General features: G+C 41.7%; 1 protein-coding gene across 8 annotated transcripts in view; it reads right to left on the bottom strand.

Annotated features, from left to right (window-relative positions):
* Positions 1 to 27,521, bottom strand: part of LOC111562889 (RNA binding protein fox-1 homolog 3-like) — a 530,604-nt gene that overhangs the window by 390,012 nt on the left and 113,071 nt on the right. For 7 of the 8 annotated variants that reach the window (XM_023261674.3, XM_023261666.3, XM_023261665.3 and 4 more), the window contains exons 4-5: positions 13,936 to 14,004; positions 11,138 to 11,603 (exon numbers count right to left, since the gene is read on the bottom strand). The gene's annotated coding sequence lies outside the window, so the exon portion shown is untranslated. The remainder of the gene's footprint in view (positions 1 to 11,137; positions 11,604 to 13,935; positions 14,005 to 27,521) is intronic. The other variant, XM_055005206.1, reaches the window with a different exon arrangement.

The following is a 27,521-nucleotide window of genomic DNA, read 5'->3' as shown; positions in this document are numbered from 1 at the left end:
CAAAGGTTAAGGAGACCTATAAGAAAGATATTATGCAAACCATGATCTCTCCAGATCCAGAAGAACCACAAATAGCGTGCCATAACTGTCTTTGTTCATTTTCCATCTGAAAGTGAATCACAGAAAGGTGCTGTTTTCTTGTATGACTGTCTCATGAATTCAATATGAGCCATCTATACACTCTGACATGAAGTACTTTGTGAATGCAAAAACTGAAAGATGGCATATCAACTGGCATGAACTGACAGTTACAAAGAACAATTATTATTTGAAGACACATCTCCAAGGAAATCAGGAGTTTTCTTTAGGCTTTACAATTCCTTTATCATTAACCAGTGACTCATTGGTTACTCCATCTGGTACCGACAGTTCTGACTTTAAAACTACCTTTGATTCATTTTTAATTCATCACGCAAGGAGGAGGTGCAGTTACATGGCCTAAAATTTGTGTTTTATGTTTGGCAGTGACAAATAGATGAAAATAAAGAATCTGTTCACCAGAGAAAATACTTAAACAGGATACTTAGCACTGCAAGCGAGCACACTAATTTCACACACTTAAACTTGATATATTTGATATTCAAAACCAAAGGCTGTTGCTAGAGCACCAACATCTCTGACCAAAACAAATGGGCATATCGACAACACCTCCCCATTCTCCTCATTTTCATTTCCAAGAAGAAAAATTGTGTACACAACAGTCAACTACACATAATCCAACCATAACCAATAGCTTACAATAGCGCTGTAAAATAAATTGAACAACTGTAACAACTTGCTGTCATTTAAAATATTGCTATCTTCTCTTAACCTGCCTCTCTTTTGCTCTACTCCATATGCTCCATTCTGCTCCATGTGTGTCTGTTTCATCAGGAGTCTGTGACACAGCAGAGGAGACACAACAGAGAACACAGACACATATGGAGTGGATTGAAACAAACACAGTGGAAAAAAGGAGAAACAGAGGAGAGCAGCAAAACAGCAGTCTAGCCTCTCACGCCACAGCTATGAGGTATAGATATGTTTTCATTTTTAAAACACATAACTTTAGCTATGTTTACACCTTGTGTGCATACTACTTTACCATTTAAGGACCCAGAACTTAACAACCATCAATGCTTCTGAACTAGTGTAAGTTTGAAAACTCCAGGTTTGCATTTTAGTCTAGACAGTCAGAAAACAAGACATTCGAAATGATGACATAGACACCTAAACTGCTCCAGTGTCCCTCCCTGATTCAACACATCTTGTCACAGAAAAGTTTTCCAGAGGAAAACAAACACATTGGGCTTGATGAATAAAGGGGGGTAGTTTAACATGGATAATGAGTTGCAGGTGCTGCTGAAAGCATTGTCTATGTTAGCAGCTGTTGTGTGTGAGAGGGCCAACAATTTCAAAGGGAGGGATAAACATGCACTAATGTACACTAATGTACACTAACACGACTAGCTTTACTAGCAATTGAAACATAGAACAGAGAAGCTGGGATCAAAATAGACAGAGAGGAAGTGTGATTTCATTCTCTGCCAAGTATACCATTACTCTGCTATATCTTTACTTACTAATAGTTGTTTGCTGCATATTAATGCTAAATTATGCTAAAAAAAACATACATATAGAACCCTGAAAGATCCTTGCCTGCTGTATTATTTGTATAAACAGAGAGGTTGACTAATATGAGTGTCCTTCAGCTGAGATTTATTGTCCAGTAAGTGTCACAGAATTAATTGACAAATTTTAAGAATGCAAATCATATTCTCAGTGAAGATGAAGATTAGAAATACCACTCAGGAAATTGTCAAAAACAAGAGAAGTCAAACCAAATTCAGATCAAGAATCTAATACTTCATCCTCTTATCTTTAGTTAAGTGAACACATATTTTCTAATTTTCTGTTTAGGTTACGCATGGTTCAGTTACAAAACTGAAGGCAAACCTATGTAAAAATTATCACTGCATGTCAAAAGCTCAGGCTTCAGTCATCACAATGGTTGTATTGTGTTTCCTCTACTACCCCTTCCAACTTATGCTGCAATCTCGTTATACATTGTATAATGACAATAAAGAATATCCTATTCTATTCTACTATGTCAAAACACTCACCCACAAACAGCTGTCTGCTCTGTAGCCTTACCAAGGTTGTTCAGTGTCTTGTAGGAACTCCTCATTCAAATATTTTGATTTGGGTACGAACATGTATAGATCGATTTTAGAATCTGAAGTTTTGAGAACGAGATAAAGAAGTTAAATCTAACCACTACTGTCTTTTCTTTTCTCTTTTTTTTTGTAGTCTTGGGTGCTGGGGGCGCAGCTTCCAGAAACTGGACGATCAAAACAGGGTGGGCTCATTTGGATGGAAGCCCTAAAGAGACAGGAGTTGACTGAACTGAGGGGCCACATCAAGGGATAAGGAGTGATTTAAACTGCAAACCATGCAAATATATACCAGAAGAAGCCCAGAGTAAAAACCTGACCAGGAAATATGCATGATATGCCCCATTTCAAGCTGGCCAATTGACCACAGTTAAGATAAGATAATCCTTTATTACTCCCCATGTCAGGGGAAATTTTCCATGTTACAGCAGCAATATACAGTAAAGGCAGATGATTCAACTGCTACACAAGCTCACATAACACTTACTAAGCTTAGGAATATTTGGCTTTGAAAACTTCCACATAGCTTTAATTGAAAAAGTAACAAAGTGGTCAACACTCAATCCAACAATTTCAACACTAAGACATTCTAGATATTAATTTAGTCTTTCACATCTGTTTCACTAGCTCTGACGGGCTTGCTTTCTCGATTTAATTAAGAAAATGTGGCTTAAGTAGGCTAAAGTTTCCTCTAGAGGACAGATGACGATTAGAACACCACTGGTTCAAAAACATGCTGACTTGTATTTCCTTATCGCTAAACAATGTCTTCACTAAAACCGTCATGACAAGTTTTCAGATATCTACAAGCTCTTATTTTGATCCCCCAGATGTATCTCATGACCTGCTTGGTGCTACCATAGCTCAGGATGTGAAGCACCATGCATTTTGAAGAAAGTGCAAATGTCAATTTGCTGAAACAGTCAAATAATAGGGACAACTGGGTTCAACAACTACAAATGTCAGATGTACAAAGCAAAGCTCAGTAATTCTATGAAATCTCAACAACCGCATGGAATACAAAGATCTCTTGCAGTTTTTTCACAGATTACACGTGTACTTCAGCGGCTGAGACACAGGAGGTAATCCAGGGAAACTTCTCGAGTGGAAAAGCTTTTTGGTATCCGTATCTCTGTGATGGAATTATGTGTACTGAAATTAGAGTGCAAATTTGAATCAAACCTCTAAGCGAGATCTGTGGGTTCTTGGCAGTGAAGGGGGAACACAACAGGATTCTCGCACATATGCCATGCACATCCGCGAGAAGCTCAGCAGGCTGCCAACACCAAAGTGTTCATCACTCTCCTCCCACTCCTTTTCATAACACTGAACTGAAAAGAAAAAAAAAATCACCACAGTACCAGAATGAGCCCAACCAATCAGTAGCAAGGATCAAAAAGCAGACGTTCAAGGAGAATGAAATGCCCCCATTGATTGGCCGCGGTGCTTTGGTACCCCCTGCACAGTCCTCCAATCGATAGCTGAGAGATAAGCAGCCGTCAGCTACTGACATTGGTGATGTATAACTACCACGGCTGAACGGCGAGGGATGACTTCTTGCCGTCTTGGTAAAGACTCACCAGAGCAGCTTGGGCAAGCATGCCAAGGGCAGTCGAATCAGCCAACCAACATATAGATCAAGATCCTAATCACCAAAATGGCCATCGGCTGTTAAACCAAGCCACCTTTTATTCATGGTAGTCGACTCCTCTATAATCTGACCCCGTCCTTTAATTGGGTAACATCCCACCTGTGTACTGGCTAATCAGCTGGAGTTAAATCTTTGGAAGGTGAGAGTAAAGCGTAACATAGCAACAAGGATAAATTACCCGAAAAGGAACCACTGTTATCGCTCTGTTTGTTTTTCAAAAGACGATAATGAAATAAATAAATGAAAAAAAATGGTTCAGAGAAAATGAAATGATGGCGTGGCGGTGTTTTGTGAAATTGTGCTGTCAAACGTTTCTCCTTTCTAATTTCCTGGAGCGCAGATGATGGAGCATGTGTGCTGACAGCTGAATCAGATAAAAAAGGGAAAAAAAGACTTCTCTTTTTCCACCTCACGAGCATTTTTATGCGACATTTATAAATATAATAATAAAACAATTAGCCTGTGGCAAATGACAACTGACAGATACTATGACCTTGTGTGCACTGTAAATTTTTTTTAATATGGTCATTTATTAAAGTGTCAAGACTGTCAGGCACACACATAAATACTGTGATTGAGGCACCAAAGAAAGGAACTAATGTTTATTTACCAGGACAATATTATTTAAAGGGTGCTTAACTGTATTCAAATTAACTTGTAGCTCAAAAATCTATTCCACTTCCAACGACAGACTGACTTTTCAGTAACTGTTGAAGCTGTTACTGTGTTTAGAAACTTGCAAAGGTCTCGGAGCAAGCAGTCCTCTGTGTGTGCCTGTGTATACGTTTGATAGGACCGTCCCAGCACAACTGTCACTTCGTTCCCCTGTTACAGGTGCTCCACACAGGGGAGCTGGCAGCTCTGACGGACGCCTCCTCCTAGGGATTTATAGGAAATGACAGCTCCCGCTAAATAAAGCCGAAGTGGTCGGGGAGGGGAAGACAACGGAAGTTCCAAACCACGATCGCACAGGTCTGACACTAGCTGAAATTTATTTCCTCTGCTCTGCCTGGTAGTTTGGTTGGAAATGTGCTATTCATACTTTTGGGCCTGGAGACTGAGCGAGAGCGAGTGAGAAGGAGACGGGGAGAGAGAGCCCCACCCTTAATCTACTTCCTCTGTTTGGGGTAATGGTCTACGAGGTCTTTCTGCCAGCGAAAATCACATTTCTTACATGGCTGACTCTTGATGAATTATTTCACATTTCACTTACTTACCTTTTCAAAAGTTAATCTACATCAATAACGTTAAAGGAAAATTTCACAGCTACAAATGAACAGCTCCCCTTATTCAAACTCAAAAGGTGTGGAGCGTTTGGCTGCTTAAAAAGTCCATTTCAAACTTCATCATTTAACCGTTTGACAGCATATCTGAATGCACACGGGCCAGGCCAGCGTTCTGATTTTCTACATATTTAAATATGGCCCATCTTTAATTGAGCAGAAACTGCTGTGGAGAACAGTGCTGAACTAATACTGAGGCTGAAATATCATTACGCTGATGGAAGCCGGGCTCTCTGACTTTTATTGGTAGCTTGTGAACTAAATGTGTGGTTCAATTCAGAGGCGGCCATAGCTGCACAGGCAAAGTAATCGACTTTGGGACAAAATGGTGTGGAAAATGACGTGTAGGCCTTTGCCTAAAGCCAACCTGGTGCAGGCAGAAATCTATCAGTCAGGTGCACACCAACATTGGCATTTTCACAAATGTGATTTAGTCGACGATACCGGAGAGCTGATGTGCTGGACCAGTGCTTTTGGTAAAAGAAAACTACTATTTTAAGCCATGCAATCTGCTGCTCCTGCTGCTGAAAATGTCTGCGCATTTGCTTCAGTTTGAACTCTGTCGTGTTCAGATAAAACAATGTTTTACATATGAAACCCTGCAGCGTATTGGAGCATATTTAGGTCAAAGTATCCTGAACCTTGTGAGCATTTGACTATGAATTTTAAATCTCTAACCTCATTCAAGTCATTTCTCTCGCAGCCTGTAGAATATCAGCCCTTTGTTTTGAGATCAACACAAGATTCACTGCTGTTCCACACTACTGTGCTGTGAGTATTTTTGGCTCAGTGCTGCCAAAGTTTGGACACAGCCATTTATAATTCTCTTGCAAGGAAAGCAGCTTGCTTCTTTTTCCCAAACAGACTCCATGGGCTACAGACTGGTCCATGCCGTCATGTGGTCTGCTTGCAGAATCACATTATTTTTTAAGCAGCACCAGCTTCAGCGAGCACCAAAGCCAAAAGGGCCTTGACCAGCAAAACCAAACATTAATCATCACAATAAGACACAATTAAACAGCAATTATGTAAAAGACCTTTTTGCTTTGGGAGTGTCTCAACTCTTACATCAGCTTCTAAACCTCAGATTCAGAGTGTCTCTCTCCCAGCAGCGAGCCTGGAGGAGCAACAGTCACACCCACACACTTGTGCGTACACACACATACACTCGCTGAGCCACAGAGCAGATCAAGTGTGCCTGGAGAGCTCTATAGAGAGGCCAGTTTTCCTCATTAGACCGCATGTGCACCACTCTCCAAAAAAACCCTCACTCTAATCACTGTCACCAGACCTCGGCTGAAAAACAGATAATTAATGTTGGGCCTTGCCTCAATCGGCTTCCATGCTAAACAGCTCTGTGTACATATGTGTGCGCATGTGTGTGGGTGTCTGCATGTTTGTCTATTTGGAGTCTGTCGATGTAGGAGGCCCTCCGGGGACTGTGGATGCTCAAGCCATCCACAACAACGATTTCTCTCCGGCTCGCATTAGCTCTCAGAAGAACAATTGCACACCAGATAATGCACAAATTTACAGAAGAAATACCCCACTGTATAACAAAAGCTGTTTGCTGCTTCTATTTCATTTCATCCCAGTTTCACTGATTGTGTAACATCTCGCCCCCTTTTGCTCCACAACCGCCCTTTCATTTCCCCTTGACCCGTTTATTACACGGAATGGACTCCTTAATCGTATGCTTTGCAGAGCAGATTTATTTATGTTCTTTTTTTCCTTCCTAAAGGCAGTTATTAATATCATAAATATTTGATGATACTTTGCGTGACCCTGGAGAGAACGACACGGAGAGGTATTGAAGGTTAATGCTGGGGGTACAGACTGATTAAATGGCGACTGAGCGGGAAAAACCCATGCAGGGCTGCTATAAACTTTTTAATAAATTGGACTAAATAAACACTGTTCACGGCACAATTTAGCTACAGGACTTTAACAAGGTAATATATAAAAACACATTTTTCTTCTTGCCCCTAAACCTCAAAACTGTTTTGGTTTGTTTGCCCTGGTTTTGAGATATCTGTCTCTGCGGTCACTGCCTCCAACTCCAAACTATGGACGTGAATGAAATTCCATGTGTGGTGCTCGCAGCATTTAAAAATGACATTTAAAAAAACTCCAGAGCAATGCGTCTTTAGACAGAAAAAATGTCAGTGTGAGTCAGGATAATCAACAGACCTCACTGGTGACAGTTTTCATTAATGCAGTTCACTAACTCATTAGTCAATTCAGAGAGAGTCAGTGAGCAAACTATTTTGATAATCACGCTATAGTTGAGGTAAATCTGACACAGCTGCCACTCTCCAGCAATAACCTTCCCAAAGCACTGTCATGAGGAATGGATGCAACACCGAATGATAAATGTTTACAAAATGCATCTTTCCTAAATAAACGTGTAAAATCTAGATAAACAAAGGCATTTCAACAAAATTTTGCGTTGAAATGTGTGGGGTTTTTTTTTAACTGTGGCACCAAGATTTTCCTTTGTAAAGTTTTCATTTGTTTGCTTCATTTTGGCAAATTGGTTATTAGTCCCTTTGAATGATGATTGACCCTGAAAAACTACATCAGTGCACTAACTCACTGGTGACAAATATTGAAAATAACAATTATCTGCATCTTTTTCATGTGACTATTGCATCAGTAGAAAGAGCACAACCAGGAAATCTTTTAAGACCATTGTTGAGTTTTCAATGCTTTGAGCACCACAAACAAAATTCCATTTACCTTCACTGTACTGGGCTGGAGGCAGCAATCTTAGAGACAGATATCTCAAAATCCAGACAAATAAATCCACAACAGTCTCCATCAATAGACTGCAACTGCAGGAAAATGAGAAAATGCTTTATGAACTGACCCTCACATTGTGTTGTTAGCTTAAATGCAGCTCCGTGAGACAAATCTACTGTGTTTATTACAAGTAGATCTTCCCAAACCTTGCAATGACAGTCATATGGTAATCCTGGTGTATTTTGTCAGCAGCACTTTGCCCTGCAACTTTCTCACAAAGGTTTTTTTTTTTTTTTTTTTTTTTTTTTTTTAAGGAGAGGCTATCCTTCCCAAGCTCACTCATCAAATCAATTCTGCTTTTTGGCTTTCCATCAACAGAAAAAAAAAGTGTCTTCAATATTTGCTACACATGTCTTTCATCACTGAATTGTGGCATTCAGGAGTTTTTGAATAGGCTGTGTATTCTATTGTCTAAGAAGGCCAGCAAAAGCAAGCAGCCCCACAAAGCACCAATTACAGCATCAACTTTCATACTTGGCAACACAAGTAGCACTGCATTTGCGTCAACACTGGTAAACATATGACGGGTTCACAATCCTAATCAGGACAGTTAAAATGGTTACAAGTCAGTAAATTAGTAAATTCTGTTGCTCATTATTCTAGATGTGCAATTACTGGCAGCCAATATCCCAATGTGAGGTGAAAATTCAGTGAAAACACAGAGGAGGAACTCAAGCCCTCTCCTCCAGTAGACATAATTTAATCAGGGAACTATCTGATTAAAATATTTAGGCAGCTCGAGCATACAACATTTATTGACTCTCCAAATGTGTCTTTCTTTATACATTCCGACATGGATGAATACCTAAACAACATGATTGGAAGCTGACATATATAATTTGACCTTGTCAGAAGCTGATCTCCTTCCCCCCACATTTCATTGTGTATGCTGTGTAATTGAGCCTTCAGGGAGAATGGAAAGAGTATCTGGCCCTCACTTTGTAAAGATCTGTATTGATGATCAGGACTGGTTACCAACTATCTAATCAATAAGTGCAGATACACAAGCAAATAGTAATAAATATGGGATGACAGTAACTTATCTTAGCTTCACAAGCAGTTTAATAATTGCAAAGATCACAGACTTGCATTAATAGCACCTCTGGGGCAAATCCTTTGCACTGAAAGATATATGTAATTAAATATGTTTCTTAGCATAAAAGACTATTAACTTCCTTTCAATATATTTCTCGACAATGAAATATACAAGGTGGAAAAGATACATTTAAATTGGTCAGTGACCAAGTCAGAAGCAGACAGGCTTTCTGCATTTAAATTACATAAATTTCATATGAAAGCCACAGGCAAGTCCAAAATGAAAGTTGCATTAATTGAGAGAGTTTAAATTACTTTTTTGTGATGTAGCTTTTGTAATCTTTGCTTCTCCACAAATGTCATAGCCTTGACGGCGGTTATAGGAGGTCAGTGAAGCTGGAGTTTCTTATGTAGGACACTAAATAAGATTGCAGTTAAATTCTGAACTAATCACCTGTCTGCTTGTAAGCCTTGCATGGGGGGACAGGGGGCAACAGCAGAGGAGGAAAGGAAACATAATTGTCTTGTTTACCTTGATTTAACATTGTGTGTCTGTGTGTGTTAAACCACAAGGGTTCAGTAAATTCGCCAAGGCCAGACAGCGGAGGTTGTCAGTCTCAGGCTTCTCATTCACTTTTGCTGACACATCGGCAACCAGAGGCTCGTTGGGTCTCCAGAGCCGCTGATGTATCGCTGCACATTTCGAACAGTCAAAATCAATCCCTCATTTCGAACCAGCAACTTGGAAAACAGACAATATCACCAGTAGCTAAACATGCCAGAAAATCATTAGAATTATAAATGAACAACACAGAAATAAAAAATGACAGAAAGTAGAACTACAAACAACTAAAAATGAGGTGTAATACAAATTCAATTTTAAACATAAATGGGAGCCGTGGTGCATGTGATCCATGTTAAATCACATCATAAAAATGCAAATACTGCAGTTCTCACTCCAGGAGTTTAGAGTCCAACAACAAATCTAATATATTGAGGGATGCTTAACATATATATCTTTTCATTTTACACATCTGCTCATCAGATTGTCAAAGCAAGTGAGGCGTCACACAATATCCTGGACTTCATAAATGTAATATAGCCTGGATTGCAATGGGCCAATGTGATGCAGCTGTGGCATTAGGGCCAATGGGAGCTCTTTAAATGAGAGAGCGGCTGTAAACACCACGTCTACTTTCTCCCTTCGCCAGCGTTAGTAGCGAAGCTGATGACAAGTGCCGAGCAGCCCTCTAGTGCCTTTAATACAGCGAGAGCATTCTACAGGGGAAATGCAATCTGTGTCCTCTGTACAGATCCACTGTCTGCACTTCCCCGCATGTGAGCTGCTATCATATTATACTCCCCGCTCTCGAAATGGGAGAAGGAAATAGGAAATCGCCTCGGCCAGAGATGAACCAGGAACATAATCAAAAAATAGTGTAGCGCAAACGGTGCAGATCAGCCCAGCATGCGGACCTCCCCTGGCTGAGCGCTAAACAATAAGCAGTGGGGATCGGGCTCGGGATTCTTGTGCCACTGAGACGAAAGTACGCCCCTTTTTTTCACCCCTCAGGCATCTATTGGCTTATAGCAGCTTATACGTTTAAGATGGGAGATAAGAACAGGGACGCTTCCCTCATGTGGTGATCTCGCATGCCTTTATTGCCAATAAAAAATAAAAAGCAGAATTGCACAGACAAAAGAAGCTCACAACATGAGGCGGAGTGTGTGAAACATTAATCACTTGACCTTGCATATTACTGGAGGTTTTTCATCTGGGACAAACAAAGAAAAATAATTCAAAAATGCAGTGCGGACTTTTGGCAAACAGCTTAAAAGTGATTGAATTAATGTGATCAGAAATGTCACAAACGTATTGCAAAGTATGAATCACACTTTTGCTGGACTGTTTTGGTCTGCGTGTCAAATACGGGACAAAGCCCAGATGCAAAGAAAACACACAGCATATGTTAAAGAATACACAATTGTACACTCCTCTGATTGATATTTTGCCTGCCTGGAAAAAAACACAAAGACACTTGAGCAACGGATGGATGGTGAGCATGGTTTTGGATCAGTGTGTGTAGAGTGAAGTCACTGTGTGTGTTTGAAGTAAATGTGCCGGACACGTGTATGTGTGTTTGTGAGCAAGAGACAAAGTGTGTGTGACAGCGTTAAGCCTGAGTGAGAGGTGAAAGGACTGCTGTACTCACAGTTGTGCTCTTGTTTCCCTGTGGTCTGTCGGCGTGTCAGAGTTTCATCCTCTCAGCGTCTCTCCCTGGGCTGGGCTTCCTCTTCCTCTTCTGACCAAAAGGTGTGAGGAGGAGGAGGAGGAGGAAGAGGAGGAGGAGGGGATGCACGGATTGAGCGCAAAGGAATGAAAACCAGAGAGAGAGAGAAAGAGAGAAAGAAGAAGAGGAGGAGGGAGTGTGAGCGAGCGAGCAAGTGAGAGAGAGAGAGAGAGAAAGGGAGCACGCTGTGGATGGAGGGAGGGCGAGCGGCGGCTTGCGATTGGACTGTCAGTCCGGGAGAGGGAGCGTCGGTCTCAGCGGTGTCAAGGCGGCGGGCTGCCTGCACCCCAGTCGGTCTGTCGGCGTCTCAGATTTAAACACCTCAAGAGCCGCTTGCGCAGATTCCTACGGCACACACGCTTGCTGGCTAGCTCACGACTCACACACTCTGCATCCACATCACACACACGGGGAGAGAGAGAGCGAGAGAGAGAGAGGAGGAGGAGGAGGGAGGGTTGATAGAGTGAGGCAGACAGATTCAGAGGGCCGATGACAGCTTCAAGCTGAAGCTTCTCCTTGGCTCCTCATCAATGACAGGTACTGAGGAACAAGAGACAGAGGGAGGCTCCCCCTCCCATTCACACAGCTCCACACACACACACACACACACACACACACACACACACACACACACACACACACACACACACATTCACATACACACAAATCACTCCTCCACATCCAACCGCCACCCCCCACTCCCTTCCCCATCCCCCCCTCCCCATCTCAATTACCATAGCCACGGCAGATGTATTGGGCTTGTCAGCTCTCAAGCAAGGCTGTGGAAGAGATGTGGGCTAACTTATCTCATCTAATTTAACCAAGCTATAATCAGACAACACTGTGGGGCTCATTTATGGCTGAACTGGATGGAGGGGTTTGGGAGGTGGGGTGGTGGAGGTGCCGGGGGCACACAGACAGACTGATAAACTGCAATTAGCTGATCACAGGTCGGAGAGCAGCCGCCTCAAGGTTCAAACCAAAGCCATTTGCACTAGAAAAGACAAACTCGGAAAACTAAACATCATTAAATTCCATAGGAAATTGGAGAAAAGCAGACAGACAAAAGAAAACTCAGGATTATTAACAAGCAACAGGCTGCAACCCAGTTACACTGATTTAACTGTGATTCATGATGCTGTCAGGGCAATTTGACTAATTTTAGTGAGCCAACACCCTTAACATCCAAGAACCAGATTCAGTCTGAACAAGAGACACTGTCGAGGATATTAGGCTTGACGTTTCTGCAGTTGACGCCCAGTTTGCAGCCGAAAGTCAAGCACCGGTATTTTTTCTCTCATTAACCGTTGTGCCCGGTCAACAGTGGACCAACTCCAATCGCCTCAACAGAAAGTCCCATGAATCCTATCTCCGTCCTCTTCACTCCACCAAATTCAATTAAAAAGAGAAATTGGCAATTAGATCACTGTTATGATCCTGTAACAATGATCTAATCTGTAATTCATTGGCTGGTGTTCCCCTGGGGTGGGGGGGTGAGGCTGCTTGATGGAGTGGCTCAGAGACTCCTTGGCATTCACCTCGGCTCGGGCGGTGCACAAGGGCGCAGGTGGAGATTTGGGACCCTGGTGCTACTGGAGGCTTCTATAGTGTCACCACTGGGGCCTCGAGTGGCCCGCGGCAAGAACACAACCCGTGACACGCACTCGTTTGTTCTGTTCTTATATGCATGAGACCTCGCTTTGCAGGTTTCATGTGTAATATATGTGCGAGCATGCATGGGGACGCACACAGGAGTCACAGCTGATGTGCAAAAGGCAGAAACGTACACAAACACCGGCTTCTCTCATGGGAGGAAAATTTTTGCTCCTTAATTGAATTAAGTCAATTCCATTTGCTTAATGAAGGGGAGGGGGTAGTTTGCCCTTTCTGGGGCTTCAGGCTAACAATCACATTGAGACACAGGGGGGTGGAGGTGGTCAAAGGAGGGTGGGGTCACAATGTTTAGAATGGAACCAGTGTCTTGTCACCACCTTTGTAACTGGAGTCGTGCTATGGGAACAGCGCTACAGCTCCACCACATGCAGACTGTCTGCAGCACTTAACGTCACTGCTCTGGCCTGAAGCTGCAGCCATGTTTGTGTGTTTGTTATTTAAAAGGCTTGTTACCAGGCAACATTTAATACATTAAAGGGCTTTTTTATCTTATCATCCATCGCGTGGCGCTTATATTTAGTCTGGGGATAAATGCAGTGTCCTTTATAGCAGACACGCACACCTACGCAGACACAGAGCCAGTGGCAACAGGAAAGCAAACTGACTATCACATATAGGAGTGTGTGGGTTTGACACACACACACTCACACTCTCACGCACGCGCACACAGGAACAGTGTGATTGCTCTGCTTCGCTCGTTTAGCACTTCTAAGGCAGAGATCCCCAGAGGCCACCCATCACATCCAGTTACTGTGGCACACAGACACGACCGAGCCCCACCTGCCTGCTCTCACCTCAATCTGTAGGAGGCAGGAGGCACCAGCACCATGTCGCTCTCTTTCTCACTTGCTCACACACATCACTCATCGAGGATCAAAGATGTGGTCACACGCACACACCCACAATCATATCTTTTATCAAAGACCAAGAGGACTTTGTGCTGCAGACTTTTACAAACTTGCCATCGTGCACATTAACTTGTTACAAATCGCCTCCTCGTCTAAAAATCACAAAAGTACATTGTGCAAATGCGTCTGGTTACTTACTGTATCGTCATCACACTCTGGCTTTCCCTGGGAGGTGTGAAGGAGCTCGTGAATCCCCAGCTAGTAATCCTGTAGGAGTAGAGAGAATATTATCATTTTCATCCCAACACTAATTTGAACAAATTTTATGTAATTAACATTAAATGAGTAAAATGTGTCAGCTACATAGTGCCAGTGAGAATAACAGGTGGAATAAATGGGAAATTGCTACATTAACAGATATATTTAAAGAAGAGGACTAATGAGACAAGGCTGCTGTAACTGTTGTTGAGTCATCCTGATGCCATAGGGTGCTGAGATGAAGTTGTAATGACTTGCTCAGGGGTGCAACCCCAACAGATGCAAAAGCAGAAATGGGAATCAGATAGCTTGAGTGGGGGTTTTGCTGTTGGGGTGAAAGTGGGGTTTGGTAAGGAATAAGAGGGTAAAGAAGATGGAGGAGGTCTGGCCGGTGATTAGTGAGCTCCCATGCTGGTTGAGCCTGACTTGTCACAGGTTGACATGGGATGCAATTATAGACGGGAAGTTTCCCAGCCCCTCAGGCATGTGCCAGCCATGCTGTCAGCGTTGGCTGATGTGCGCGCTTTTGGCACTGCCAAAGGTGTCACAGGCGCTTATGTGTGCTCAAAACTGCTGCACTCCCATGAAAATTGGCCTCAGCTTCCCCAGATGCACTGGATGATGACTGTGTGTGTGCCTGTGCACACATGCTCAGTTACCTTTGTTTGAGTATTAGTTAAACCCTACTCCACTCCCAGCCTTCCCTCGGTCTCAATCTTTCTTATTTCCTCTGAAGTTGCAAGGCAAAGCCACAACACTTGTGATTCTGCTGGCTTCTCATGCTGTTCCCACATCTTCTCCTTTTCCCATATCAGCCTGCATATGACTCTGCCAGCAGTGCGAGTAAGCTCTGTAAGACCCAAGGCAAATTACCTCAGCGGGACACTACACTTCTGTTCCCCTTGCTTCCTCTTCCTCTTCCTCATCTTCTTCTCTTTTCCCCCTTCTCTGCATGTCACAAATCAAAGTGTGTACCTCAGCACTGGCTGAACGTCGTGGGAGTGCAGCTTAAAATGAATTCAATGTCCTCCACTGGCAGTTTCATGTCTATCCAACAGTGAAAAAAAAAAGAAAACTGCTCCAGTATGCAGGGGGGAAAAAGGGAACATGGTCATTTACCAAAGGACAAAGATGGCCATCTGAACTTTTGTACAACCTTTCTTTTTTTATCATAACCTTTTTTTTTTTCAGAAAATTGATTTGTACAAAGACTTCCATAGTACCATCCAGTGGCTTGAAAGCCATGCTAGTGGGCCATCAGGTGTGATTTTCCACTTCAGACAATTTTTTTTGGAGGGGAAATGGCCTGAAATTGGATCCTTTGGCAGCTTGCAGTTCCTCTAAACTAGCCTTGGGCAACACAACACTGAGCTGCACCCCTTCCCAGCTATCATTTCCAGGAAGATCCAAGTTCTAAAGATGCTGCCACTAATCCTGCGAGAGGAGGTGTAGGGATGGTTCTGGTCAGTAACATCCTCACCAATAAATGTTTAGTCACAATAACATACAAAGATAATTGTACACCATGTTTAGAAGGGCGTAATTACAAGCTTAATTCTGGTGAATTGAGGCTATAAGAAGTGTTAGATAGCAGCCTGTTAGCAGCTCTATAGCAGTCACTAAGGTCTGCTGCAATGCCCTGTTAGCGTTGTTAGCAATAACTGTGGGCAGCCAGCAGGACATGTCCCCATGTCCTCTACCTGAGGCCCTGCTGTGATTGCACAGCGGGCCAGCATATGATGCCTCTTTGCCCCTCACAGTTCACAGCCCAACACCCCAACCAAGGAGGTCTGATTAAATCAGAGGAACAAGGGCTAATTAAATAGGGTCTGATCAGGGAGAAGTAAATTATTTAACACTGCCCACATATCCTGATGGCTCTTCTTCAGATCCTGAATCAGAGACTTCTTTTTGTTGCTTTTGTCTCGTCCGTTTCATTCTCTCATGTAGCCTTGTCTATTCTGCTGTTTTACAACATTTGCACTGTTGCTCTTTCATCTTTTCAATGACACCATTCAGTAGCCACGGCACACTCATGAAACAGTCTCAGGAACAAATGCAGGGCCGGGGCTGGTGCAAGATAACATTGTGTGTTGATTAAAGACAAGCAGGGAGACACCGGCAACATCTTTTCAAATCAACATAGAATAGGTGACAGAAATATCCCCGCATGGACAAATTTAACAATGGGACAAGTGAAAATGTTAACTTTGGGGTCCTTCTGCTCTCACACTGATATTTTTTATGAGCGCTATCCCCCCTCCTGCTCCTCCCTCACCCTAACCTGCGTATTCTGGAATAAATAACCCTTCCTGTTTTATTATACCCTTTAGAAACCTGTAGACTGTTAAGAGTGCTTTTTGCTGATGCTGTGATTCAAGCAGTATGACCAAAAGTTCACAAGGAAACTCATGTATTCATTCACTCAGCAGGGGATGGCATTTTCCATTTCTTTTCTTCAGTGTTGTGGTCTTTTTCTGACAGCAGCGCTCTCTCTGGGCCAATTTCAGACTTTCTGATCACCCACTGCACCATGCACATCTTTCAGCAGCTACAGGGTGCTAACTGCAAAACCTGAAGCCCACAGAAAATCACTGACCCATGACAGTGTAGACGAGAGAGAGAGAAAAAAATTGGTCCATTGCCTTGTAAACATTAAATTATGCATTTATGATCTGTTGTCATGAAACTATTAACCTTGAGAAAAGCTGCAAGCTGCCATAGCAAGAGGGCATCTAAATGCAGCACTCCATATTCCCCATTACGACCAAGCAAACTGAATGAATCAATTAGTTCTCACAACACCAGGTCAAGTGTAACTTTAAATGGGAAATGAAGAAAAATTAAACTTTCAGATCAATGTGTTTAAAGGTATGCAACTGCTTTATTACATGCTTTTGCTCTCTGTGCTTTAATGCTGTGAGACTGTATAGGCTGTATTGTGTCTGTGCAAATTCTAGGGCATATTCATTATGAAAACAACATTTTACTCTAGTGGCAAAATGATGTTGACCTTTGCAAAATCGAATACTAGCAAACCGTGTCTCATTGTTCAAAGATAATAGCTGGGCAACATCCCTTGTAAGGCAGATGATGTTGCTAGCATGCTGAGTGCCAGCCTCGCTATTGGGTGGGTGTTGGACTGCTGATGACTCACTCTTCATCTTCTTTAGAAAGACCTGGGTGACAGGTTTCTGTTTTAGCTACTGTAACAAAGTGTTTCCTGTTGTCGGTGAATCTCCCCACACTTAGATAAATGACTGAGCAAAATCTCCTCTTGTCGCCTCAACACCTACCTGAGGTTTACTCAGAATGGCATGGAAAAGAGGAGGAGGACATGTGCGGGCAAAAGAGAGGGAGAATGCGAGGGGGAGACAGCGGCCAGCCACCCTAAAGAAGCTTTGTTCATTCCCCAGGGAAATTGCATCACATATTGATCCATGTTCCCTGCATCTAATGGACACAGAGGGTGGAATTGCTAGTGGCAATTGGGAAATAGCTATGAGAATAACAAGGAGTCATTAAGGCATAAAACCTAGGTTAGTCACCTAAGGACCTTTCACCTGTTTTCACACATGCCTCTCAGTGCAGGCTGCCACATCGGCTGCATATACACCGAGGAGTCAGATTGCCAAAGCAGTGGGATCACAGACTCATACAAGCATTTGTCTCCATTACAGCCTTTACACTGGCAAATAAACAGGGGAGACAGACAATCATTCTACATTACATTCATGACTATGGCACTTTACATTTTCTATCAGCGTAACAGACTCCCTGGGCCATCTCACAATCCTCACATTTCTTTTTTTACTGCCTCGCACACATCCTGCTGCTCGTGTGCACAGATGGAGCATTTACCAGGGAGGGATTTCCACTACTGCTGTAACATTTATGGCCCTTTCTCCAAGGCAAAAACAGCAAGATCCAAAACAAGGTCTGGATCCTAACCCAAATCTGTCATGCCATCAGTGTTGTCTAAAAGCTTCAAAACAAAAAAAAAAAAAAGAAGACGACTGAATGCAAAACACAGTCCTGAGTACCATTCTGCACTGATTCTTTCTCCTTCAACCTCAGTGTCGGATTTGTCCACAGAAAGGGCAGCAGCTACATTTTAACCCATTGTGGCTTATTTTTCCTCAAATGCATTCAAAAACGGTTGTATAACACTGTGGTAAACCAAGAGAAAAACTGAAGGCTAGAATAAGACTAGAGCAAGAAGAGCGAATCTGTGATTATCATTAAAGTAGAAGGAAGTGGGAGGATCAGCTTCACGGTGATTTCAGTTTGTGGATCTCACAGTTTGATGTAATTCAGAACCTTAGGGACTGCACAAAAGGTAGAGTGCTCATTTGATATCCAGTTTTCTCTGGCTTCTTCACACCTAAACAGGCAAAACTGATTATTTCAACAATATATTTTCGAAGCATAATTAGGCTCCTTTTAGCTGCAAATGCACAACAAAAGAACTCGCTGCCCTGTACTATTTCAATTTGATTTTAATCAATTTTTATGGATTTTCTTTGGCTAATAACCACTCTAGCCATCTGTACTGCAATTCACATACTTCTCCATTATTCTTAGAAGCTTGTGAACAAATTCACACATATCTGCATGTAAATTATTGATCACCTTTCAACCCCTAAAAAGAATGAATCAACTCTGTGCATGTAAATAGGCTGCTCCACTTAGTTGAGGTGTTTCCCAGTGTCAGGCTGGTGGTGATTTTGATTTGATGCCATTAGGATATTAAGTGCAGTGGATACTGAGTGCTGTTACAGCCAGGCAGAGGCAGCACATCAATACCTGTCAGAGAGGTGGAAATCTGTCTCCAGATAAGAGTAGTTGGCAAGGAGCTGTGGTCGCCAAACACCAGCTGCATAAAAAACTAAAATCCCACGCGTGACAGGAAAACTAGTTCTCTATATTGAACTGTATACAAGCCTATATGCAGCTTCTCATCTTGGCTCTGTATAATAAACTGTACACAAGCTAAGTTATAGTATCTCATCTTAGCCCTTGGGCAGGCACAACATGGCAGATACAATAGCTGGCTGCACACAGATTCAGCTCCTCTGATAACACATTGAGTGCCAGTTTGAGATCTTGCAGGATATGCGCTGCACACGCATATTTCAACATCATCTTTTCAAGGCCACAGTGTTGCCTGCTTCCTCTGTTTGTTAACAGAGCTGGGAAAAGGACGTGAATGCCATTTTGTGCACATTTGTTGAAGATGTACAATGTTCTGGCTCTCCTCTTGCCAAGTGCTACTTTTGGCTTTGAGCTGCCTCTCACGGGATCCCCCCCCACCCCCACGTCCTAAAAAGTTACCTGATGAGCCACTGTTCTCACAGGAAACTGGGTAGGGTGGTGGGGGTATGTGGAAAGGGAGGGGTAGAAACAGAAACAGAGAGAAAGAGAAAGCTCTCATTATTTCTCCCTAATTGCCCACGAGCGACCCTCCTGATTCCCCCCTCTGCAACCAGGTACAGTGCCTCATTACAGGCAGCCTCCTCAGTTTTCCCAGGAGAAGCCCATGAAAAGGCCATGAAAGGCCTCATCTGACAGGGGCCAGCCAGACTGGACCAATTAACAGGGTTTTTCTGTGCTCTGACTTGCCACACTGCAGTTTGCAACTCATCTATGGTGTGAGACTTGCAGACATCCTAGGTCAAGTTCGGATGGTTTGTTCAGAAAGGTAGAAGGGTTCAGGGATAAGGGTAGTGCCATCTAGGCAGCTCTTCTACGCCATTTACATGTTTCTCACACTTTTTGGAAAGATTTTTTTGAAAAACAGCAACATGGCTGACTGCAAAAGCCTTTGTTGTTTGTTTTGATTAGCTTTGAGATGGAAAATTAACAGAGAATTAATTAAAGTTGAGAGCAGAGCCAGTTTTAATTTTCTATTCAGGACAAGAAAAAAAGTGTTTATTAATTTTGAATCAACACTCAAACTGTGACAGGCCATTGAAAGTTTAAAATATAGATGTTTTCTGGTGCCCTGGCATCATTGCGCCATGAAGGCTGAACGTAATTGTCTCTCAGCCTCCCAGCGCCAGGTGACTTAGTGTGTGTCTGAATAAATGACCCAGTCAAGGTGAGCTCCCTGTGTCAAGCCAGGATCATCAAAGACAAACCACGCAACCTTGCCAGAGGGCCCGTTTTCCTTTCACCTGGAGAACTCCATTTTCACTCTCCAAGGCTTGATGCATTCAAGCCCATCCTGATCTTTGTAATGACTGGTCAAAAAACAGGTTCAGACAACCTCCTGTCTATTAGTGGCATGAAAGACAAGACTTTCAAAGAGTGTTCTCCTTCTTCTTCAGCATTGAAAGACACAGACATTCTCTTCAAGGTCACATCAGTTTTCGCTGGAGTGATTCAAAGCAAAAAATCACCTGAATGTAAACAGCGCTGACTGATAGAGTGGAGGACAATGATGGGGCCCGTGACAACGACACCACTCAGCGAGAAAGTCTATGACAGTTGCAGCGACGGTGTGTTTGGGCAGAGGAAAAAGGGAATGAGACAAAGAGGAAGGGTTATGAGGGGTTGGGCTGGATGGAAGAGGGGTACTGATTGGCTTGCCATCTCATGGGGTGCGTGTTTGCCTGCAGGGAAAGGTCACGGGAGGGAACAGGAGTAACGAGGTGTGAAGGGAAGGCACTGTCCTCGGCTCCTGGGCCCTAGGAGACAGCTCCGGCAAGGTGTTAATGCAGATGCTGCAGCGTTCCAGGTTCCATTTATTACACCTTTTCAAGGGAAGCCAGCCTAGAGTTTCACCATCAGTCAATACAGCTGAAAACATGCTAATCAGAAGCACAAACTGGCAGCAAATCCAACTCCCAGGCCCACAAACGGATAAACAGTAAATGTAGCAAAGCTTGGCCTCTGAGTTTTAATATCCACACATACTCCTGTATCTCAATGTTTTACTCAGAAAGAATGGGTTTAATTTGAAAAGAATGTCTGTGTTCTTCTTCTGAGCAATTAGTCATCTCAAGGGGTCTTCCCCACACCATGTTTCCGATAAATCTCATTTGTCTTTCTACTTTGGTGAAGGCAACTTATTTCCATGGATTTTATCAACCTGAAATTACAAATTGTCCCCGAACAAAGCTGAAAGAGTGAAAATGAGGTTTGCTACTCCTTCAACATTGTGCAATTGAAATCAACTTCAAGTTTTTCTGCTGCAATTCAACTGTTATATCAAATGGTACAACAGAATAAAAACAAGAAAAGATCTAGTGAAGCAATTTACATTGGGCCAATGGGAATACTTATGTTGGAAAAACTGAAAACATTAAGTTGACTTTCCTCAAAAAGCTAGCTGAATGCTCCATACAGAGGAACCAAATGATTTAAGTACATCTAACTGAAACCTGCGACATTAACAGTACTTGATCATTTAATTTGGAAAAACTCAATTAAATTGTGCGTTATCAATTGAAGCAATTCATGTAAGTTGGTCCAACAATTCTCTTTTTCAGTGTACGGTCATGTAGCATTTCCAGACATCTATAATATCACTGTTAAAGGAAATGTGATATCTTAAATTTACTGAAAGCAACATGGTAATTAGAGTGAAGACTTGTTGGCCTTTATGATCCTCAGAATCAGAAGATTTCAAACCAAACTTAATTATAGGCCAAAACCTGCCAAACCTACCATGAAGACAGTGTGTGTTTGCTTTGTTTTTTTTTTTTTAGTGTTTCTTCAATAGTACTTAGGATTAAAGGCATTTTTTTTTCCCTGTAATGCGCTGTAAATGGCTTTCTGAAATACATTTTCTATACAACAAATGTTCATCCTATATCATTGTTTGATAATATTAACTTTGCCAGCACCTCATATGTCCAATAACCGGCACATGCTCTATTGTGTATTGATATTTATGTTTTAATATTGTTGAGGCCTGCAAGAGACAGTTTCCAGGCAATCTGCAAGCTAATGTCACGGAAAATGTTTGTTTCAAAAAGACAAAGTCATAAGAAAATGACCTTAGCACAACCTGATGTGTTAAAACCCTTGTTTTGTTTCCAGAATGGTCCCTGCAGCAGCAGCAAAACTGCTGTCTCTCCATGAACTCAACCTGAGAGAGGTCCACATGGGAGACCGACCCTCATTATGTATAAAATATCATTAATTAACTTTATTGAATGAGTCACAGTATGGTTTCCACCACATGGTTCCCTCAGGGTCTCTTGCCCAAGACCCAACCTTGCCCTGTTCGAAGCCAGTGAGCCAGCATCCTTCACATCAGCCCGTTCTCTTAGCCGAGGCTGGTTCTAGGTGACTTTTTTCCCCTCTTGTCATTGCTCAGAAAGCTGCCAGTAATTTATAATGTTGTGACAGTCAAATAAACAGGGCTGCTGCTTGCTGGAGTGAAAAGTCCTGTATTAAAGGGAATCAAAACAGCTCCAAATGGTGCCTTGAATGGAAATAATCTTGGTATAAGATCTGTTCTGGGCTGGCTAATTTAAATTTGTTCAGGGTGACAGCTTACTGGAAGAGGGACATAATGAAGTCCATTATCATCAGTGGTGCAAATTCTAAAGAACGATAACTCTCATTATCAGCGCTTTCCTGTATACGAAGGAAATATGTTCATCCATTATGAAATGTGCTGAGAATGACAACATGGAACAAACATAAGACGATGTAAGCTGTGACTCGCCTCTGGAAAAAAATGGAACGGAGCTCACTGGAGACTGGACAAGTCTTTTTTTCTATTTTTTACACAATGCCTTCACATGCTTTATTTATGGATGAGGTGACGGTGATTTCCACTGCACGCAAGAATGCCATGTATTGGATTTTAACAGTCAAGGCTGTAATAGGTTGAAAATTTTGATATCTCACAATTTTGTATGCAGTGGTAGGCAACAGCAACACAGCTTGTGCTTTTATTTACAGTGCCATTTCTTTTGGTAATCTGACATCTGCTAGACCATGCCAGACCTTGAACAGTGTCTTCCCAGGCATTATCTCATAAAAACAGGGCCTTGATAATGCTGTTCCATTAGACAAGTAGCGAAAATAACAATAAGTCATTTTGGACAGAATGAACTGATAAACAGGGAAATGAGGGAAGTCTCCCAGATCTCTAACCCACGATAACCACAGCTTCACTAAACCCAGGAGCAAGGACTTCAAGCCGTTTCTACAATATATTCACTTCAAAGAGTATAAAAATATGTCTGGTGCCAGAGTAATCATCCAAAGTACATCCAGTGCCAGCAAAATAGGTTGCTGAATGAACTGGAGTGGAAGAAATAGGAAAGTTGGGTGTTTGGTGGAGTTGCACACACATACTAATGTGCCATTAAAAGTCAAGTGCATACATTCGGGGACAAGAGATGCTGTCAAACACAAAGCAGTGTACTAATAATTAAGAAAAACTTATTTAAACATATTTTTACATTTTAAAATAATTGCAATGAGCATGTTTATAGCCAATGATCCAATGCAATTGCAGGCTATACCTTGACAGTGCTTTTTATACAGACATGCTATAAATCATGATATTTTCAAACTCAATGCAGGATATATGTGCATCTGGGATACTGTCCATTCCTTATCATTATTATTTTGATGGTCTGATATCTGTACCTTCAAGTTATAAGGGTAACATCAGCAGCTAGTTAGCTTTGCTTAGCTAAGCAGGGGAAACAATTACCCAAGCTCTGCTTCAACTGTCTGGCACTCTAAAGCTCATTAATAAACACATTATATCCTTAGCGTTTTTTCTGTGTGAAACCAAGGTGAAAACATGACAAATTGCTGTTTACACGTGTTGAAGTGTCACACTATTTCTTCTTCGGGTGCAGTAGCTACCTGGAGTATCCAACAGCACCTCATCCATGGAAGCACATATAAGAACTAGATACTGCATGATGGAGTCCATTCACTTAAGTGAAAAACCTCTCACCACAATGCCCAAGAGACTGAGACTTTTCCATCTCCTGGCATTGCTTTTGTGTTACGTATGTAAGTGTTAAACTTTCATCCTCCAGCCTCACCCACTAAGCCTAAAGACTCTTAATTGGGATGATAATACACACAATGAAATAGTAAGCTTTTCTACGCAAGGGAAGTTTTACAAAAATAAAATCTAACATAGGGCTGCAAATGTGGTAATCACATGTGATATTCACAATCATACAGATCAATGTTGAGATCTCAGTTGTTTATCTTGATTATTAATTCATTTTAGGGGCAAACTATCCTTATAGCACTTCATTTTTAAATAACAAAACACTGCTTTCTTTGTGCTACATTTCAACACATGCACAAATCTTTGCATCAAATTAGGACTTAAAATAATCTTCACTTTAAGTCAATGCATCTCCTGGAAGCAAAATATGAATAAAATACTACCCAAAATGCTTCACTTGCTAAATTTCTGCTTATTGATAAACACTACAATTTACTGTTATTTACCCTAAACATAACACATGCAGGCTACAGTGCATGCTAGCTAGGTGTCTATGCACAAAGAAGCCTCTAGTTTCCCTCAATTACTGCAGAACAGCAACTCAGACAGATGTGTGCCCAAAGATTACTGTAGAAAGTATTTTTCAAAAAGCATTCTAATGTCAGATTTACCCAAGGTGAAACCAAGTGATTTTATGTACATGGGCTGGTGTTAATGAGCAGAGCATTCATCTTAAACATCAAAAAACAATAATATTATTGTGTTGTATTGTGTCAACAGGCTGACAGACATCTCGATCACAATGGTGGTGACAGCCTCATACAAAACAATAAGTTATCATCTTTTCCAGCTCTATATTTGTACATTAATATATTAAGTTTATATATATTCACAAAGCAGAATAAGAGTGACATTTGACGTCTTATCCTTTAGTACAGTAATTAGGCATGTTTCCAAAAATGTCAAAACAAACCATTTAAGGGTTTTCATTGTCATGGTGGAAAGGATCAACTGAAAAATCTAATGTGGAGTGTTACTGCAATCTACTAGTGACAACCATTTTGAAAAATACCCCAACAGCCCAAGCAGTTTTGCTGTGGTTTTGTTAAGCCTCTAAAAAGATCACAATGAAAATAATGTCTGCATAATCATCGTTGCGGCAGTATAACAATACCAAAAATTCTGACCAACATTCATAGGAATGGATTACACAATTGAGAGAAGCTTCAACAGTCTGGTAACCAATAATCATATCAAAATGGACATCAAGGGTTGTAAGGGAGAAAAACAAATTATGTAAAAAACAAAACAAAACAAAACTGAGACACTAAAACACAGTTTTAAATATAGTCAGTAGTTGGCATGCACAATATTAAGTCCTTTCGACAAATGAAAAAATGGAAATAGAGAACAAAAATAGAAATTCAATGCACTGACAGTGTGTCAAAATGAGACAGATACATGTTTACCTCTCTGCTAGGGTCATAGGATAGTTTTATTCATTATTGTTAAGTGAGAGACTGTTATTACATTGTGATAGTACTGGCTGCCACTAGGAGAAAGTTTATTATTGTTTAGCTTTTGATGGAACTAAATAGTCCTTACATTCCATATCTGTGTCCTTCCAACTTTAGTAATATTTCCTTCAAAATGCACTGTGAGGCACAGGGGACTCTGCTCAGGAATCAGGCTTCAACTCAAGTCTGTGGAAGGTTACTGTAAAAACCTCAAAGCAGTGTTGAAAGACCCTAAAGTAGTTACCATTGTCTTCATTATGAAAATCTGATGCCAAACAAAAGTCTTGGATATGAATGACTTTCAGGACAAGAAAGACAAAGGACACATATCAAAGACACTTGTCCTCTAACAATGTTCATTGCATTTGGTCCCTGTTCCATCTTGAGGGATCTTCATATCCTACACGTTCTTTTTTACCCACTCCTTCAGGTCAATATTAGCACAAGGAGCTCCAGCTACTTGATGTACCCCAGTCAAATTTACCAAACACTGTTTGACTCATGCTATTAAATCTGAAGATGAAAGAATCACCAAGGGCAAACAGCTCCCAAGGCTGTACACCAAATACCTCGACTCTCTACTTTTAACAGTAAGGCACAATTAAGAATTTAAATGGACCCTGCATAAATGTGCTTCCGCTGTGAGTGCGACTGACTTTGAAAATATCATAATTAGCGTCAAGCCCAGCTGACACGATGCAAAATGTAAAGTCCAGCAACATTCACTGATGTACTGCATTGATAAGTTAATCTCTGTGATTACCGGGTGAAACCTGGAAATATGACACAAAATGTACCCAAGAAAGAAGAATATAATTAAGTTGGCAGCTATAAATGTGTACCCCTGGAGGAGTCAGGCTGAAACCTACATCTATTTTATCCCAACGCTATTTACTTTCAACATATAATTCCAACTCTATTACGGGAGATAGAGAAGGACAAACATGACAGATCAACAGACAAATGGGAAGGAAGAGTGAGAGAGGTGCAGTGAGAAAAAGAGAAGGAGGGGGAGGGGGAGCTGTGAGAGATAGGCAGAGTTGGGGATGATAAGGAATCACAGATAAAGCCTCGAGGGTGCAGACGTGTTCCAGAGAGGAGTGACCAATCAAGATAGAGTGAAAGAGGGGGTAAAATTGTGATAAGAGTCATGACAGAGTGTAAAATGACTCAGTCAGCCCTGGCAATGGCATTGGCTCTGACCTCGCATTCCTCATCCCAGTTCAGTGAAGTACTGAGGTTCAAGACTGTGCCAGCTGGTTGGAGGACAACGTTTGAACCTGCTGATTTCGACAAAAGCTAAAAAGCTGAAACCTCTCCAATACAAAGGCCTCTTTAGACTCATTTGTCATTTCCTTCCAAAATGTCACAAGAATTTCTGATCGTTTGCGCCTATGGGCAGGACACCATTGTCTGTGCCTTCCAAAACTGTTAGAAAGCCAATTCATACTGTATGCTTTCTGATGTGGCACTGCTATGATTAAGTTTTTGTTATGCATAAACATACTTTTTGGTAGTAAAAAAAACAGAAATAGAAAGCAGACTGCAAACATGAGTCACCCACATCCCATGTTGCTTTCCTATACATGAATATTTTATGATCATGCTACCATTTCAGCAGGGCTGCATATTTTTTGGAAAGTGCCTTCCTCAATAACACATGCAAAAAAGACGATCATGCTGATGACTAAAAGAATGAAAACATCTGTATTGCATTTCATGGCACCCACTTTATGGGCCCATCCAACTCCGACCTGCAGTCCAAAAGCTAATGTTGATTGTTTTAAGTGTTGGAACAAGCAATCAAATGCTGTAAAGCCTTCAACTGAAGGGCCTCTCCAAGCCTTTAGTGTTTTCCATGCAAAGGATATACTACAACTATATTGTGTCAGAGTGTAGTACACAGATTTGGTGGTTTAGCAGCAAGCAAATCCTTCAGTCTAAATAACAAAATACGTTTAGCCTTCCACGTAAGAGACTTTACTCCCCAATAGGCTGTTCCAATCAAAATTATTCTGTGCTCTGCCAGTGCTATGGCATATATGTTTATTTGGGTTTAGATATGAAAC

Source organism: Amphiprion ocellaris, chromosome 19 (genome assembly GCF_022539595.1).
Source record: "Amphiprion ocellaris isolate individual 3 ecotype Okinawa chromosome 19, ASM2253959v1, whole genome shotgun sequence".
NCBI lineage: Eukaryota > Metazoa > Chordata > Actinopteri > Pomacentridae > Amphiprion > Amphiprion ocellaris.
This window is presented reverse-complemented; position numbering and strand designations above follow the sequence as displayed.